Genomic DNA, 18,659 nt, shown 5'->3' on the forward strand with positions numbered 1-18,659 from the left:
TGTTGCAGAGAGGTGGTGCAGGCCATGCCCTTTTTTACACCTCTCTGCAATGGCGCTTACTGGACATACCTAGTGGGCTATTTTGCCCCTAGGGACCCTTAGGATTCAAGGGGACTTAATCTCCCAACTTAGAAAGGCCACAGGGCGCATTTACACAGTGGTGAAGGGAGGGGACGGGGCCTGAGGTGACGTGTGCAAACACGCCCTGTGGCGCGTTTTAAGTTGGGGAAATAATTCCCCTTCAATCCTGAGGGCCCCTGGGGGCTAACTAGCCCACCAGGTGCTTCCAGTAAGCGCCACTGAGCTGCGTTGCAGAGAGGTGGTCCAGGCAGTGCCACTTTTTACACCTCTCTGCAACGCAGCTCTGTGGCGCTTACTGGAGGTACCTAGTGGGCTAGTTGGACCCTAGGCACCATCAGGATTCAAATGAACTTAATCTCCCAACTAAAAACGGCCACAGGGCGTGCTTACACAGAAGGGAGGGGACGGGGCCTGAGATAACGTGTGCAAACACTCCCTGTGGCCCGTTTTAAGTTGGGGAAATAATTCCCCTTCAATCCTGAGGGACCCTGGGGGCCAACTAGCCCACCAGGTGCTTCCAGTAAGCACCACTGCGCTGCTTTACAGAGAGGTGGTCTAGGCCGTGCCCCTTTTTACATCTCTCTGCAACGCAGCTCTGTGGCGCTTACTGGAGGTACCTAGTGGTCTAGTTGGACCCTAGGGACACTCAGGATTCAAGGGGACTTGATCTCCCAACTTAACCTCTTCTGTGCCCATGACGAGATAGTCTCGTCATGGAGCACGGTCGCGCTGTGCCCATGACGAGACTATCTCGTCATGAACCCCACCCACTAATGGAACGCCCGGCACAGGAGGGGGAAAGGGCGTGGCACAGAAGGGGTTAAAACAGTGCGTGTCTACACAGTGGGGAAGGGAGGGGACGGGGCCTGAGGTGACATGTGCAAACACGCCCTGTGGCGCATTTTTATTTTTTTTAAAAATGTTTTTATTGATTTTAACATATTTTTAATCCCCCCCCCCGACAAGTAGACAGTTTGTATTTTTACATCATACATTTTTATGTTTATCACATTTATATGACTATTATAGGAAATCTTGCAGGAAATATTCCAAAGAAAAAATAATAATAATAAAAAGAAAATGAAAAAGAAATCAATAAAAAATAGATAAATGAAAGGAAATAAGGCAAAGATAGCATAAACATGTTACGGCATTGATAGTAAATCAGATTTGTAAATCTCGCCAAAGTGTAAGTGGAGTCCAGATATTCATACCCCTTTCCCGTCGCCTTCTGTTTTTCCGTTTGTAAATAGCTATCTCGATGTTGTGCAACGCTAAGAGCCTTGCTAGCCATTGTTGAAAGGTAGGCGGTATCGGGTCTAGCCAGGCCGATGCTAAACATAGCCTCTAGACGGCCATGGCCACAAATACTAGGTCATAGCCATCCTCAAGTTTTTCTGTATCAACAACCCCAAGTACCATTGCCTCTGGAGGTAAAACAACCTTTCTATGAAGGACAGAGGTTAAAAACCTTTCTATGTTTTGTATAAGAGGCATTAGCACTGGGCAGGTGGCAAATATATGGATAGAATCAGCTTTAAATAGATTACACCTGGGGCAGCAAGTCCCATTACCAGTTCCCCATTTTGCAATCTTATTCGGTGTATAGTAGAGACAGAAAAAGGTTTTATAAAATTGTGTCTGAAGTTTGGTGGAGATAAGAAGCGTTTGAGCTAATTTATAAGAGTCTAGAGATCCTTCTTTAGAAATACTCAGGTTGTTTTGCCAGTTTATTGCCATTTTATCTAAATCATCCGGAAGTTTATCCAGCAACGCCTCATACAGTCCCCCAATCGACTGTTTCTTAGAATGTATAATTATCTCTATAGTCATAGATTTTTCCCAGATGTTTCTTAATCCAAATTTATGAGTCAGAAAGGTTCTAATTTGAAGAAACTTAAAAAAGTCCCGCCAGTCTAGGCCAAATTCTCCTTTCAAGAGTTCAAAAGATTTAATCCCTTGATTAGTATAGAAATCTCCTAGTTGTGTTATTCCCAGGTTGTACCATTTTTTAACACAGTTATCTTTGAAGATGGTTAATGGGAGAGTTGGGTTATTTAATACAGGGGTGTAGTATGAAAATCGTCCTATCCCTAACTCTTTTCTTACGGCCTTCCATACCTTAAAGCAGCTATACAGAGTCTTAAATTTAACCTTTTTGTAGTAGCTATCATGTGTGTGTATCCAGAAATATCCATAGCAGGATTCCCCGACCAGTAACTGAAAGATTGAGGCGGTGTTTTCCTCTGTAGTATTACATCCTTGTAATAATTCCTTGCTGTATAGTAGTACACAGGACCAGTAGTATCTCCTTAAATTGGGGAGCGCTAGCCCACCTCTATCCTTGGGAAGAGTAAGAAATTTGTATGCTCGCCGGGGTTGTGCGTATGACCATATAAATCTAGAGAAGATACGTTCCATTACTTTGAACCACTGGTTTGTAATTTCTAGGCAGACTGCCCTGAATACATACAAAATCTTTGGAAAGTACACCATTTTAATTGCATTAGTCCTTCCAATAATGGAAAGATGGAGATTATTTACCCGTTGTAAATCTTTTTGTATTGTATTGAGTAATGGCTTAAGATTTAAATCCACCACTTCCTCTAATTTAGAAGAGATAGTCACCCCCATGTATGTAGCTCCCAGCACGACCCTAGGATCATCCATCCCAATTTTTTGGTTTAAAACAATTTGTGTCTTTCCTTGGTTTAGCGCATAGCCAGAGACCAGTCCAAATTTCTGTGGCGCATTTTTAGAGGTAGTTTTAGTCCCCTGCCCTATTATATACTAGGGGCTTACAGAGGAGGTCATGCTAATCACAGGGGGACCCCAACGCATAGTGTTCCCTAGTGTATGTGGGTGTTTTCACTGTATTCTGAGTGTCTTTCAACATAGCACTGGCTCTAGGACTGGTTAGTCAGACTCAGTTACCACCAGTGCAACAAAGCTTCTTTCTGCTCTTCTGTTTGTTCTTTCTGCACATTATCCTTCTTCCTGCACTTCTCTTCGTCTTTGAGGACTTCTGTTGCTTCTTTCTGCATTTCTTTTTTTTCTTTCTGTTTTTTTTTTCTTCTTCCTTCACATGTCCTATCTCTGTAGGCATAGTTAGAAATTAGCATTTAAAAAACCTTTGAAATTCACTGAAAAAACCATAGGTTTCAGGCATGTTATAGTTAGGAATTAGCATTTAAAAAACCTTAAAAATTCACTGAAAAAACCATAGGTTTCAGGGGCGTTATAGTTAGCTGGACTTTTCACTCATATAAAACCATTGAAATTCCCCTGTTATAGTTAGTTCAGCTAACTATAACTCGCGCGCCCGCAATGCACTGCTGATGACGTCACATATTACATCACTCATGACATGGTCAGTGACATCACTCATGACATCACTGATGACATCTCAAATGACATCACTGATGACATCACTGATGACATCATCCAGTGAATGTGTGTTTTTCTGAAAATTACATATGTTTTATATATGTATATCTCAAGGTTGATGGAAGAATAAATGAGTATATAAGTGTCTAAATGGATGATTTGTTTTTGAAAAATTGATTGTATAACTGACTGATTAAGTGTATCTTAGTGAATACATGGCTTAGTGAGTAATGTTTAAATATGTAAATATCCGTATCAGTCTCTCAGTTTGTGTTTAAGTGGCTGCATGGGTTGGTGAGTAGCTACATGAGTGTCTATATAGGTTATTAGTTGTTTTTTTGAGTATCAGTATGAGTGTCTGAGTGTCTGTATGGTTCAGTGGGGAGTATTACGTAGTGCATAGGTGCATGAATGAGTGACTCACTGTTTGTATGTGTGCAGGACTGTATGGGTGGATGAGTGTGTGCATGGGTGTGTTAGTGAGTGAATGACTGTCTCAATAGTGTCTTTATGAGTAACTACATATGTTTTAAACTAGTATATGTGACTATTGGTGTATATAAGTGAGTATATGTGAGAGTGAGAGATTGGAAGAGTTCCTGTATGAATAAGTATGTGTTTCTATAAGTGATTGTTTAAAATACTAAGTATGTGTACGTTTCTGTAGAAGTAAGTGTGGTGGTGTGTGTATGACTGTATATGCAAGTAAATGGATGTTTGATTCTTTATTAGCATGAGTGACTATGTGTGTGAGTAACTCTATGGATGAGTGGCGTTGTGTAACAGGATGTATAGGTGTATGAGTAGATATGATGAGTGAGTACATGTATGAGTGACTGTATAGGACTGTTGGTGAATGAGTGGATGTGTATGTGGATCTTAGAATTACTGAATAGGTTGTTGTAACTGGTATTGGTATGTCCATTGTTTTGAAAATTTTAGTTTCTCTTTTTGAATGTGTGTATCAAAGGTTACATTAGGGGAGAGGAGGTCTGCCACTCTATCACAAGCTTTTAAATGCTATTTTCTCAGGAACTACTTAACAGATTGACACCAGACCTGCAAAAGGCACTTCCCTGACCTGAGGACCACTTCAAGTAATTCTGTTCAGCCGTTCGGGCTGTACCTTCGACTAAAGGTCCTATGGAAAAATGCATGGGGAAAACGCGTTTTGGGACCCCCATTTTTTCTCAGCCCCCGCTTGACGAATCACCTTGACGAATTCTCCGCTCCTACCCTGGGGGCCGAGAAAAAAGGGGGGTCCCAAAACGCGTTTTCCCCATGCAATTTCCCATAGGATCTGTTGTCGCAGCTACAGCCCGAACCGCTGAACGGAATGACACCAAATTTGGCAAAGAGGTAGTCCTCAGTTTGGACTCGTGCCTTTTGCATATATGGTGTGAATCTGCTCAGTAGTTCCTGAGAAAATTTAGGTAAAAAAGTTAGTGATATCTATGGCCGGGGAGGATCCGCGGACCGTACCCGCACCGTAAGCGCACCCTCCCCGAACCGAGCGCGCACCCTCCCGATCGCGCGCTGAATGCTAATTGGCTGTTGAGTGTCTCTCTACATTCGAAACCAGGAACTGTTGGTGGCTATTTTTTGCCTCGAGAAGCGAGGCTGAAGAAGCAAGGGGAATAAGTGTGTAAAACATATAAAGGGGGCAGAGTGGAAATACTCTGACCCTCTAGAGGTGCTTAGGGGGTCCCAGAAGGACCCCCTGGGGCCCCCCTTTTTTTAAAAAAAAACGTCGAAATGCGCGCACGGTGCGAGCATCCCATCACGTTGGATGCATGGATCCTCACGCGGTGGGTTCGCGGATCCAAGGGAAAAAAATGAAATTGTTGGGAGATAAAGATTAAGCTTAAGTGTTTTGTTCTTGAGTGGCTCTAAAAAGAGCCGTTGTGTTCATTGAGAGTTTTTGGTACTTATAGGTAAGTACCTATACAGAGTCTAAAGTTGTTGAGGAAGACTCTGTTTCCTTCATCAGTAAAGTGTACTCCATCTCTCCTATACATCTCTTGCATATGAAGCGCAGATTGTTATTGTAAATGGACCCCATTCTGTAGTCTCGGTGAAAAGCAGAAACAGATTTATTCACATGTTTCCTAGCTTTCTCAATCTGCGGACAAAAATGATCGGACCAGTTCCATTTCTGCCTTTGGCATATGTTAGAGTACACAAAGGCAGTTTTAGGGAAAAGTGAAATCAGTTCTGCAAAGGTGTCCTTCATAAGCATCTCCAGACCTACCCCAGTCAAAGTGCCTAGGTCATTGCCACCACAGTGCACTATTATGAGGTCAGGGTGTTGGATTTGCATGAAGGATTTCACCAATGGCATCAATTGGTGCCACTTTAACCCTCTCTGTCCAATCCATTTAATGTCTTCATTTGGCAAACCTTGGTCTTTGTGAATGCCTTTGTTTTCTGCATACCTTTGGCTCTAGAAAATGTAGCTGTGTCCCACAATCCACACTGTAAGCATCTTGTAAGGAGGTCTGGATGCACTCAGATGGTCTCTGTAAATGAAATGGCAGTTTGGAATGTAAGATGTTTCTAAAATGGTGGCTAAGATGCAATTTTGAAAAAAGACAAGAAATCATTGGTTGTTTGACAACCTTCTACACTGAAAGGTAGGGTGCATATTTCTGTTTTTTAAACGCATGATTCTTATTGGTTAACAAAAACTGATTGTAAGGAACATTATATATGATAAGCTGATATGTTGAGAAGTCAAGCACACTTGCTGTTTTTATTAGCAACATTGTGTGTGCTGAACTTGTGACCTGTGTCCTCAGTACAGTGTTCCATGACCTGTTTCTATGGTAACGGGCAGAGGGCAGATTGGGGGAAGGGTTGAAGTTTATGTCATTTGGAAAGGGTTGAAATGTTTAAACAATAGGCATGTGTGTTTGCTTTTGAATTTATGTGGGAAGGAATGTGATTTGATGTTTACATGTATATGTGTGGAAAATGAGAGGGAAACTTTGCCATTCTTTGGTTCTGCTGACAGGTGCACAGTGCAGAGATTCTGTATAAGAAAATCTGGTGTGTGACTGATATCTGGTGTGTGACTGATATACTTCTTAATCTACAAAACATCTTGAAAGGTGAGTTATTTAATTGTGAGTGGATGTATGTAGACTATTTTTATTTTAATCAGACTAATGTATTTCTTCTGCTAAAGTGTAGGGAGTACTTTTTTTTCTCTACAATCTTATTGACACTGTGTGTGCATGTAGAAACCATTTTGTGATAAGGATTTGTTTTTTTCATGGGTTTGTAGACAGATAACTATGCAGTTTTTATATTTTGGTAGAATTAGAAACCAGTCATTGTTTATGAATTTGTGAAATGAGTTATGTTTCTGCAGTAAAAATGTAGTACTCCTTGTAGATGAAGAAATGTGTTTTGGTATAGTGCAAGGGATAGTGTTGTTTGTCTAGAATCACACAGAGAGCCTGTGTGCATTTGGGAACCACTGTGAGAGAAGCATTTAGTAATATGTTGTATTTGCTGACAGATAACTCTTTTAAAACCTGTCATGTTGTCAAGTTTTAGTAGCATGAGAAGCCAGTGTTTGCTTATGCGTTGATTAAATGAGTCAGGCAATGATACAAAAGTGCACTTTTGAAATATGCACATTGTGTGGAGTTCTCTTACCACTTCCATAGTAGTAAATAAGGTTTGGTAAACTCGTAGGGATAGTGGTTGTTGTCTAGAATCACACTGTGAGTCTGTGTGCATTTGGGAACCAATGTGAGAGAAGCATATGGTAACATTGTTTATTTGCTGACAGATAACTATTTTAAATGCTGTCATGTTGTCAAGTTTTAGTAGTATTAGAAGCCAGTCATGCGTTGATTAAATGAGTCAGGCATTGACACTAAAGTGCAGTCGTGAAATATGTAGATTGTGTGTAGTTCCCTTACCACTTGCACTGTAGTGAATGAGTTTTGGTAAACTCCTAGGGATAGTGGTGCTTGTCTAGAATCACACTGTGAGTCTGTGTACATTTGGGAACCACTGTGAGAGAAGCGTTTGGTAACATTGTGTATTTGCTGACAGATAACTGTTTTAAAACATGTCATGTTCTCAAGTTTTAGTAGCATTAGAAGCCAGTCTTTGCTTATGCGTTGATTAAATGAGTCCGGCATTGACACTAAAGTGCAGTCGTGAAATATGTAGATTTTGTGCAGTTCCATTATCTCTTCCACTGTAGTGAATGAGTTTTGCTAAACTCTTAGGGATAGTGGTGCTTGTCTAGAATCACACTGTGAGTCTGTGTACATTTGGGAACCACTGTGAGAGAAGCGTTTGGTAACATCGTGTATTTGCTGATAAATAACTGTTTTAAAACATGTCATGTTGTGAAGTTTTAGTAGCATTAGAAGCCAGTCATTGCTTATGCTTTCATTAAATGAGTTAGGTATTGACAGTAAAGTGCAGTCGTGAAAATGTAGATTGTGTGCAGTTCCCTTACCACTTGCACTGTAGTGAATGAGTTTTGGTAAAGTCCTAGGGATAGTGGTGCTTGTCTAGAATCACAGTGTGAGTTAGTGTGCATTTGGGATCACTGTGAGAGAAGCATTTGGTGACATCGTGTATTTGCTGACAGATAACTGTTTTAAAACATGTCATGTTGTGAAGTTTTAGTAGCATTAGAAGCCAGTCTTTGCTTATGCGTTGATTAAATTAGTCACGCATTGACATTAAAGTGCAGTCGTGAAATATGTAGATTGTATGTAGTTCGTTTACCACTTGCACTGTAGTGAATGAGTTTTGGTAAAGTCCTAGGGATAGTGGTGCTTGTCTAGAATCACAGTGTGAGTCTGTTTGCATTTGGGAACCACTGTGAGAGAAGCGTTTGGTAACATCGTGTATTTGCTGAAAGATAACTGTTTTAAAACCTGTCATGTTGTCAAGTTTTAGTAGCATTAGAAGCCAGTCTTTGCTTATGTGTTGATTAAATGAGTCCGGCATTGACACTAAAGTGCAGTCGTGAAATATGTAGATTGTGTGCAGTTCTCTTACCTCTTCCACTGTAGTGAATGAGTTTTGGTAAACTCCTAGGGATAGTGGTGCTTGTCTAGAATCACACTGTGAGTCTGTGTACATTTGGGAACCACTGTGAGAGAAGCGTTTGGTAACATCGTGTATTTGCTGACAGATAACTGTTTTAAAACATGTCATGTTCTCAAGTTTTAGTAGCATTAGAAGACAGTTATGGCTTATGCTTCCATTAAATGACTTAGGTATTGGCAGTAAAGTGTAGTAGTGAAATATGTAGATTGTGTGCAGTTCCCTTACCACTTCCAGTGTAGTGAATGAGTTTTGGTAAACTCCTAGGGATAGTGGTGCTTGTCTAGAATCACACTGTGACTCTGTGTACATTTGGGAACCACTGTGAGAGAAGCGTTCGGTAATATCGTGTATTTGCTGACAGATAACTGTTTTAAAACATGTCATGTTCTCACGTTTTAGTAGCATTAGAAGCCAGTCTTTGCTTATGTGTTGATTAAATGAGTCAGGCATTGACACTAAAGTGCAGTCATGAAATATGTAGATTGTGTGCAGTTCCCTTATCTCTTCCACTGTAGTGAATGAGTTTTGGTAAACTCCTAGGGATAGTGGTGCTTGTCTAGAATCACACTGTGAGTCTGTGTGCATTTGGGAACCACTGTGAGAGAAGCGTTTGGTAACATTGTGTATTTGCTGACAGATAACTGTTATAAAACCTGTCATGTTGTCAACTTTTAGTAGCATTAGAAGCCAGTATTTGCTTTTGTATTGATAAAATGAGTCATGATTTGACACTAAAGTGCAGTACCATGTAGTATTGTCTTCACTGCACCAGAGCTGAAAATTTTACCCAGGCACTGTCCTAGAAGTAATCTGATGATTTAGTCAGTTTCTAAGTACTTATGTTGTGAACCATTCATTACCAAATAGACTGCTTCAAATGTCTATGCAGTATGCATGTAGTTCTCTAACCACCTACACAGTTGTTTTCACACCTTCAATTCCCTAGTCAGTATCCATACACTTCTAGGAAACACCCTGTCAGTCCCTTTGCAGTCTTCTAGTGACCCATTCAGCACCATGTAGTAATCCATTCACTGTGCCAAAACGCAAACATTTATAAATTCACTAAGACACTCTGTTTACAGTACTGTAATGATTCAGTCACTGTCTAAGTATTCATGCACTGAGCCAGGCCTTAGCACATGGACTGCTTCAAACCCCTATGCACTATGCATACAGTTTTCTAACCACCTACAGACTTGTCTTTTACACTTTGAATTCCCTAGTCAGTATCCATATAGTCCAGCAAACATCCTGTCACTTCTTTTGCACTCTTCTAGTGACCCATTCAGTACCAAGTACTAATCCATTCCCTGTGCGAAAACCCAACCACTTATAAATTCATCCAGGCAGTCTCCTTGCTGTAGTCTAATCATTCAGTCAGTACCGAAGTACTCATGCAGTGAGCCGGGCCTTAGCACATGGACTGCTTTAAATGCGTATCCAGTATGCATTCAGTTCTCTAATCAGCTACACAGTTGTCTTTCGCACCTTCAATTCCCCAGTTAGCATTCATATACTTCTGGCAAACACCCTGGTACTCACCCAGTGTGTCTCATTTTAGTAGTGTAATCATTCAGTCACTTAGCATGTATTCTTTTAGTGATGTAGGCTTTAGGGCATGAACTGCTTCAAAGTAGTATGCACTATGTATGTAGTGTTTTAATCATCGTCACACTTGTGGTTCAGGGCTATAGTTTCTTAGTCTGTTTTTATATAAAATGTGTTTGTACAGTTGTGGAATACTGTAAATTTGAAAGTTATTAATATACATTTATTTGTGATTCTTTTTTGCAGATACTGTTTTTCAACGTTAAAATCGAGAAATTATGCCAGAAAAAAAAGAAAAAGAAAAGAACAGAGACAGGAGGATTATTTGAAGAAACATCAACCACAAGTATTGAATGAACAAGATAATGTGGCTAAAAGGAAAACAAATTCTGGTAAGATCACAAAGAAATTTATTAAAAATGTTTGTAGGAGCAAACAGAATGTAGAGAATGCTGCAACTTCAGAAAAAAAATCAAAATAAGAGGAAAAGTAGAAAAGCAAATGTTCAGTCAAAGGAGATAAAGTATGGTAAAAGAAGACAAAATCAGTATAAGGAATTACGCAAAAAAATATTTTACAAGAGAGTAGTGCATAATTTGCTGAAAGATGTGAAGAAATACAAAAAGAGAGCTTTATTTTATAAAAAGAAGAAGCATATTGAAAGCATTGTGGAAAAGGCTTTTGAAGTAAAAAGGAAACTGTTTATTTTACTGTTAAACAGAATTCGATCACTAGATAAACCAATATTTGTAATGAAGGCCAAAAGTAGGAGGAAAAGTGTTATTAATTTAAAAAAAAATTGTTTTTTTGGGAGAATGGAAGCACAGTTCTAGTTCAGAGCCTTTTTTTTAATGAAGAGAGTTATTCACTAAGTGAAAAATTATTGTATGCAGTTGACACCAGTGGTAGAGGTTATGAGGTTAGTGATGGTTGTCCAATGGAGAAAGAAAAAATGGTTGAAAGAAATGCAGAAGAAGTGATAGCTGATGAAGTTTTAGGGAGACGTTCTAAAAACCCTGTGTACACTTGGGATTGCAGTAGTGTTTGTAGTGTACGACAGGAATCTATTGAAAAATTATGTAGTTTTTTACGAGTCTCTACTAAAAAAAGTGTAAAACAAAAGATTAAGCTGTTGCAAGGACTAGACCCTTGTAGAGTGAGAAAACATACTGGTTTGCAAGGTCATTCACTGGCTTGTCTTTCTAGGAAAGTTTGTGAAAGTGTTTTTCACCATTTCAGAATGCTGGCAGTACATCATACTCAAATGCGGAAGTTAGTGAGAAGGTTGTATTATGCAAAAAGTCCAGCACTAAAGTTAAGTGAGTTGAACAGTGCTCTTTTACGTGGGTCAGTTTCAGATGAGAAGCAGGTTTGTGAGGATATTGAGTTTTGTTACTTTGGGCCTCAGCAAGAGAGTGAAGAAACTGACACATTAGTAGAACAAAATGTTGAAGACAATGTAGAACCTGTAATTACAGAAAAATTTGAGGATGAAATCACAAAGTTTAAGGTAATTTCAGGTGAAAGACCAAATGTTTCTTGTATTTGTTGTCGGCGAAATCACTATAAAAATCAGACTAGGGGTGTCAATCTGTATTTAAAAAGTGAAATAGAAGATAATGATAAGTGGATGGAATTTGCAACTTATTTGTTGGTAGAGGATTGTTTTGATTTGGGATGTGAAGCCATTTATGGTTGAAAAAAATTAGAGCTAAGTGTAAACTTAGTCTAAAAAATGTTCTTCTCTCCAAAGAGGTGGTTCTCCAAAGAAGCGCAAAGAAGAATGATTGAAATGGGTGGGGTCTTTCAGTAGTTAGAACAGGAAGTGTAATGAACCAATCAAATCTCTTTTTTTGCCGGTCACATGGGATCCGCGCACCGTGCGCTTACGCAGCACGCACCCAGCGTGCATCCGCGAAATTGAATTAAAAAGAAATATAGGATTAGATGTCAAAATATATTAGTTTTAAGACTAGATTAGAGTTTGTCTTCAATTAATATTCACATGCAATACATAAATATGTATTTTTAAATCTTAAATTTTTCGCGGGATCCGCGGATCTACCGCGTCATAGACGCAGATGACGCATCGCGGAAGCGCGTAAACGTCGCGTTACGTGCATCGAACTTGTCGCGTATAGGCTAGGAGTCGCGTACCGGTAGCATTGAAATCGCGCACTAACCACGTACCCGACGCATACCATGCGCGGATGCTGTCGCGTAGGGATCGAGAACGGTGCGCTTAGGGTGCGCGGATCCAAAAACATTGAAAAAAATATATAAAATAAAGTTTTGCACATATAGTTAAAAAAATATTTTGAAAAATATAAAAAAATATGTTTGAAAAACCCATTAAGTTCAAATAATATTTTTACACTTTTAAAAGAATTAATTGAAAAAATACATTTACAAATGGTGATTAAAAAGTATTTTAACAAAAATGTAATTAATGAAATGACACACTGAATTTGAAAAATATAGAAATCCAATCAAAATCATTAAACATGATATCTTCAGAGATAAGTTATAGATAGGAATTAGCATTTAAAAAACCTTTGAAATTCACTGAAAAAAACATAGGTTTCAGGCCTAATATAGCTAGGAATTAGCATTTAAAAACCTTTGAAATTCACTGAAAAAACCATAGGTTTCATGCACGTTATAGTTAGGAATTGGCATTTAAGAAACCTTTGAAATTCACTGAAAAAACCAAAGGTTTCAGGGGCGTTATAGTTAGGAATTGGCATTTAAAAAACCTTAGAAATTCACTGAAAAAATCATAGGTTTCAGGGGCGTTATAGTTAGCTGGACATTTCCCTCGTACAAAACCCTAGAAATTCCCCTGTTATAGTTAGTTCAGCTAACTATAACTCGCGCCCCCGCAATGCACTGCTGATGACGTCACATATTACATCACTCATGACATGGTCAGTGACACCACTGATGACATCACTGATGACATCTCAAATGACATCACTGATGACATCACTGATGGCGTCATCCATGTGATAAAATAGTGCATCTTCTCACACCCTAATATAACCTTTGATACACCGACTCAAAATTTCAGACTTCCATTCTCAAAACCATAGATACTGCAATACCAATAACTACATACACACGCATTGACTCTTAGGTCTACACACACCTCCACTCACTCACCTGTAGAGTCACTCATACTTACAGTCACTCAGTACAGGACTATCATATGCATTTATATACCTATATAGACACTCAGACACCGCCAATCATCCATAGACATACTCACACACCTAGTCAGTCATGCAAATAATTAATCACACTCCCATCTACTCACCTATGCAGTTATACACACACAAGTTCACTTACTCATAAAAATAGTACCACATTCTTACGCTCTTATACAATCACTGATACAAGCACACACTCATCCATACAGCCACTCTCACAATCACACACTCTCACATATACCCACTTATATACTCTTACACACATATATACTGCCTTTCACATATGTAGTTACTCACACATGTACCACTGAGATATACATTCAATCACTAACACACCTATACATACACTCACCCAACCATACAGTCCATCACAGATACACTCTTAAAAACATGCACCCACTGAAGCACCCACTCACACATCTAGTCACACACACCCTACCCACACAAACACTCAGGCACCCATATAGATACTCAGACAACCAATCAATAACCCATATAGACACTCATATAGCTATTCGAAAAACCATGCAGCCACTTATACACCAACACACAGACACATACAGACATTCACACAGTTTAGTCACTAGTCTGCAGTAAGATACATTTAATGACTCACTTATAGAGTCAGTTACGCACCTAGAAAATCATCCATTCACACACTTGTACACCCACTTATTTTTCAACAGGCCTTTCCCTATATATATTAAACATAATAAAACTGTTCAGAAACACATACTCAATGGATGATGTCATCAGTGATGTCATCAATGATGTAATTTGAGATGTCATCAGTGATGTCATGAGTGATGTCACTGACCATGTCATGAGTGATGTAATATGTGACGTCATCACCAGTGCATTGCGGGGGTGCGAGTTATAGTTAGCTGAACTAACTATAACAGGGGAATTTCTAGGGTTTTGTACGAGGGAAATGTCCAGTTAACTATAACGCCCCTGAAACCTATGGTTTTTTCAGTGAATTTCTAAGGTTTTTTAAATGCCAATGCCTAACTATAATGCCCCTGAAACCTTTGTTTTTTTCAGTGAATATATATATATATATATCTAGATTACCTACTGGCGGTCGCCAGTAGGTAGTTATAGTTAGGACCAAGTTTCCATAGGAAGAGCATTTTTTGTTTTGCTTATAACTTTGGCGTTGTTTGATGAATCTTCATGAAATGTTTCAAACTTATTCTTTGTTCATATCAGCTCCTAAGTGGGAAGTTTGGGGATGATTCATCAAGGGGGGGGCCGAGAAAAAAGGGGGGTCCCAAACATGTTTTCTCAATGTTAATTTCCATAGGAAATTTTAGACAAGGCTACAGGTCGAATTACCCCAAATTTTTCAGGGAGAAGAGTCTTGGTCTAGAAAGCACGCTTTTGTTTATTTGGTGTAAATCCGTTCAGTAGTTTTTGAGAAATATTGAAATTTACAGATATATCTATATTTGGGAATTCTGCCATCTGATTGGCTGAGGCGTTACGAGCACGAGCTTGCTGCTTATTGGTTGGGAGCGCTGCGAGCGGTTGCAACTAGGAAGTGGGTGCCACTATTTTGTGATTCGTCGAAGCGAGTAAGGGGAAAAAAGGGCGAAAAAAGTAGGAATGAGGATGGTAGGAGCACTGTAACCTTTGTGGGGGTGTTTAGGGTGTGCTATAGAGGGGGTGCGAAGTGAACTACTCATAGCTACCGGTCTGAAAGTGCTGGGTACGGAAATTAAGTGAGGTATTGTGTAGAGTCTGATGCTGCTAAGGTGAGCTGGTACAGGAGTTGGGGATGAAAGCGTGAGCCTAAACTGTGTGTCTTATGGTGTGAAGTCATGTGCCCTGGCCGCTGTGCCACACCTGTCTAAGTAGTGTCAGTAATATTTTATATGTAGTAGGAGGAAGTTTTGTTTGGAACATGGTAATTTGTATATGGTGCTTAGGTGGTGTTATACTGGGAGTGCGAAAGTAAATCAATACAGTATTTGTAAAGTGCAAACTACACAGAAAACGATAATTGATTGGAAGAAAAGAAGCATTGGGTACTAAAAACTAGGGTGCATTTTAGTTGCGTTAAAAAGCATGTTTGCCATTGGTTAATAAACAGCAGTCTAAACGTGGAGTACATACGATAGGATGAAATGTGCAAAGCTCAACCAGACGTGCTACTTGCATTTGGAAGGTACATTTGTAACTTAAAACAATGGTAAACTTTTAACCCGCAGGTGGTGTTAAATGTTCGAGGATATACTGAAAAAGAAAAGGTTACGTTTTAAAAAATCATGAACTTTTAACCTGCAGGTGTCTTAGAATGTTCCAGAAAGTGTGATGATAAAATAGGTTGAACTTCTGACCTGTGTGTGGCGCATAGCTTTTCAGATGCGAAATTCAAAAATAACCAATGGAGATAAGTTTTGGAATGTCGATGAAGGAATGAAGTATTCTGATTTGTTGATCTCATGTATTTATATGTGGAGCGACAGAGAAATTGTGCCATTACTGGTTTCATTCTTGATGAAAGCAGTGCATTACATGTACTGTGTGAGAAAGAAAGAATTGCATGCGTGTGTGACATTTTAAATCTGCATACCAACTACAAAGGTGAGGTAGAAATGAACAAGGTGTGTTACGTATTTGAGGTGATATTTTTAAGTTTGAAAGTATTTTTTATTTCAAAATAATATCCTGTTAGTAAACTGTGGTGTTTCATATTGGTTATAAAATATGCATAAAGTTTGACCTGTTGTTATATAAGTGCTTTATATATGTTTAGGAATGTTTCACAAAGAAGAAATGTAGTTTGTCATCTTTAAAGGACTGTATGGTTTTAAAAATGAGGTACAGCGTTAATTTGAGTTTGTTAATGTATTCAGGCGAGATAAACAAAATGTCCCATGTTTGCAAATTATACTTTTTGTGGAAGTAGTGGGGAGGGGGGGTAGGAGATATATGTGTTAGTAAGTTAAAAGCGATAAAACCAAACCCAGAAATGTGATGTGGACAGGTTGTGGTCTCATTTTTGACAGTGAGAGGTAGATTTGAATATACGTCTAGGTAGGTTGTTGTACTGTGAGGCCGTCTACAGTGTTTGGAGATTACATGGAGAGGAGATGGAGATAGTAAAAGTGATACGTTCCTTTTATATGTGCGCATAGTTTGAATCCTTTGAATATAGGTTGAGATATAATATGAACATGGTTTCTGGTTTGCATTTGGGTATAGTTAATAGTTTTAGTAGTTTGTGACTAGTGAATAATAAAGAGGTAGATATACTAAAATATATGGTAGTAAACTTATTAATTATTGTCTGTTCTTATGAAATAGAAGTGGTTGGGGAGTGTTTCTTTAGAAGACATGTTTTATAAATGTGTGAGAGATAAAAAAAGAAATGAAAATGTTCGTTATATTTTCTGTATGACTTTCTTGATATTAGTAAAGTACATGTCATTAAAAGTGATAGTAATTGTCAGGCTGTGTTCCTGTGCTGAATATATATTTAATGTCCTTAATATACATACAGTAAAGGGACGGTATATCAAAAGTTTGGGAATTACAACTTTGTTTACTCTCCCCATCCTCTGCTATACACTCTACAGAGAGTTTAAACGACTTTATTAACATACAGATGTATAGCTAGTAAAGGCGGTGTAGTGCCACTGGGTCCATTTATAAACCGTGCTATGGGATGGTTTCTGTTTTACCCGCCAATTCGCATGTTTGAATACTTTTGGATGATAAGCGTTACGGAAGACACCTTTAAAAATTAAGCCAGAGTATGGGTATAGTGGCGCTACTAGGAATGGTGGCAGTTTCTCTTTGATTTTGAACGGTTAAGCAATGGCGGGGGTGGGTGAGGTGGGTATATTGGTGATTAAAACACAGACTTTAGATGTCTAGCTACTAAAGGTGATGTAGTACCACTGGGACCATTTATAAAGCGCCCTATGGCATGGTATATGTTTTACCCGCAAATTTGCATGTTTTAATACGTTTTGCTGATGAGTGTTTCAGGAGATATCTGTTGAAATTAAGCCTCTGTATGGCTATAGTGGCGCTTCCAGGTTTGCTGGGGCTCTTTGTTATATTGCATAAAGTTAAGCAAGGGACGGTGTGGAGGTGCTGTAGTGGTACTGGGACTATTTATGAACCGCCCTATGGTATGGTGTATGTTTTACTTGGAAAATTGCTGGTTTCAATACCTTTTGCTGATGAGCGTTCCGGCAGACACCTGTTGCAATTAAGGCTATGTATGGCTGTAGTGGTGCTAACGGGAGTGCCGGGGCTTGTTGTTTTGATTTTGTATGGTTAAGCAAGGGAAGGGGTGGGGGTGGGAGAGGTGGGTATGTTGCTGATTATAACTCTGACATTTGTAACATGCATATGTGTAGCTAGTAAAGGTGATGTAGTGCCACTGGGTCAATTTATAAAGCGATCTATGGCATGGTATATGTTTTATCCGGAAATGTGCATGTTTTAATACCTTTTGTTGCTGGGCGTTCCAACAGAGACTTGTTCAAATTATGTCCCTGTATTGCTATAGTGGCTCTTCCAGGTTTGCTGGGGTCTTTCTTTGATTTCGTAAGGTTAAGCAAGAATGGGGATGAGGGTGGTGTAGTGGCACTGGGCCCATTTATGAAGCGGTTTATGGTACGGTATACGTTTTTCTCGCAAATTTGTATGTTTTCATACCTTTTGGTGATGAGTGTTCTAGCAGACAGCTATGCAAATCACAAAACATTTCTGTGGATAACAAATCTTCGTGCTGATAGACACTCTTGAACTGTGGTAGAAGGCTGCCAGCGTTGATGGCAAATTATGAAACTTGGTGCCATTGTACATTTAAATGAAAGCTTGGACCATTTCTTTGTTACTATGGTGCAGTGAGGGCTTTAAGTGGGAAAAAAACTGGGGGTGCTCGAAAAGGGGTGGGGAAAACCTGTTAAAGGGGTGTGGACTATCCAAGTAGGGGCTTGGTCTACATGAAGATAACTAGCATTGTGTGCTTAAGAAAATCCCCTCGAATTATCCTAGGTTCAGGAAACATGCTCTTTAAAGGATTACCCTTCCTCCTACAATGTGGCTCACGTAGCATGATGTCTCCACTTCTCAGTAGTGAGCAAAATGATCATGCGCACATCGATGTGCATGCTCTGATTGCAGTCCAATAAAAAAAAAGAAAACTTGACTACCTTTGCGAGGGCCGAAAATAGAGCCCGATAGGGACCCGTTTCAAATTTTTTCTGAAAACAACTGCCGGTGCTCAGAGCCGGCCCACTTAAAGCCCTGCATCCATTCATCCTAAGCACTGCGCCATCCAACCATCTTTCAATTCATTCAGACATTCCTACCTACATACAT

Source organism: Triturus cristatus, chromosome 1_1 (genome assembly GCF_964204655.1).
Source record: "Triturus cristatus chromosome 1_1, aTriCri1.1, whole genome shotgun sequence".
Classification (NCBI taxonomy): Eukaryota; Metazoa; Chordata; class Amphibia; order Caudata; family Salamandridae; genus Triturus; species Triturus cristatus.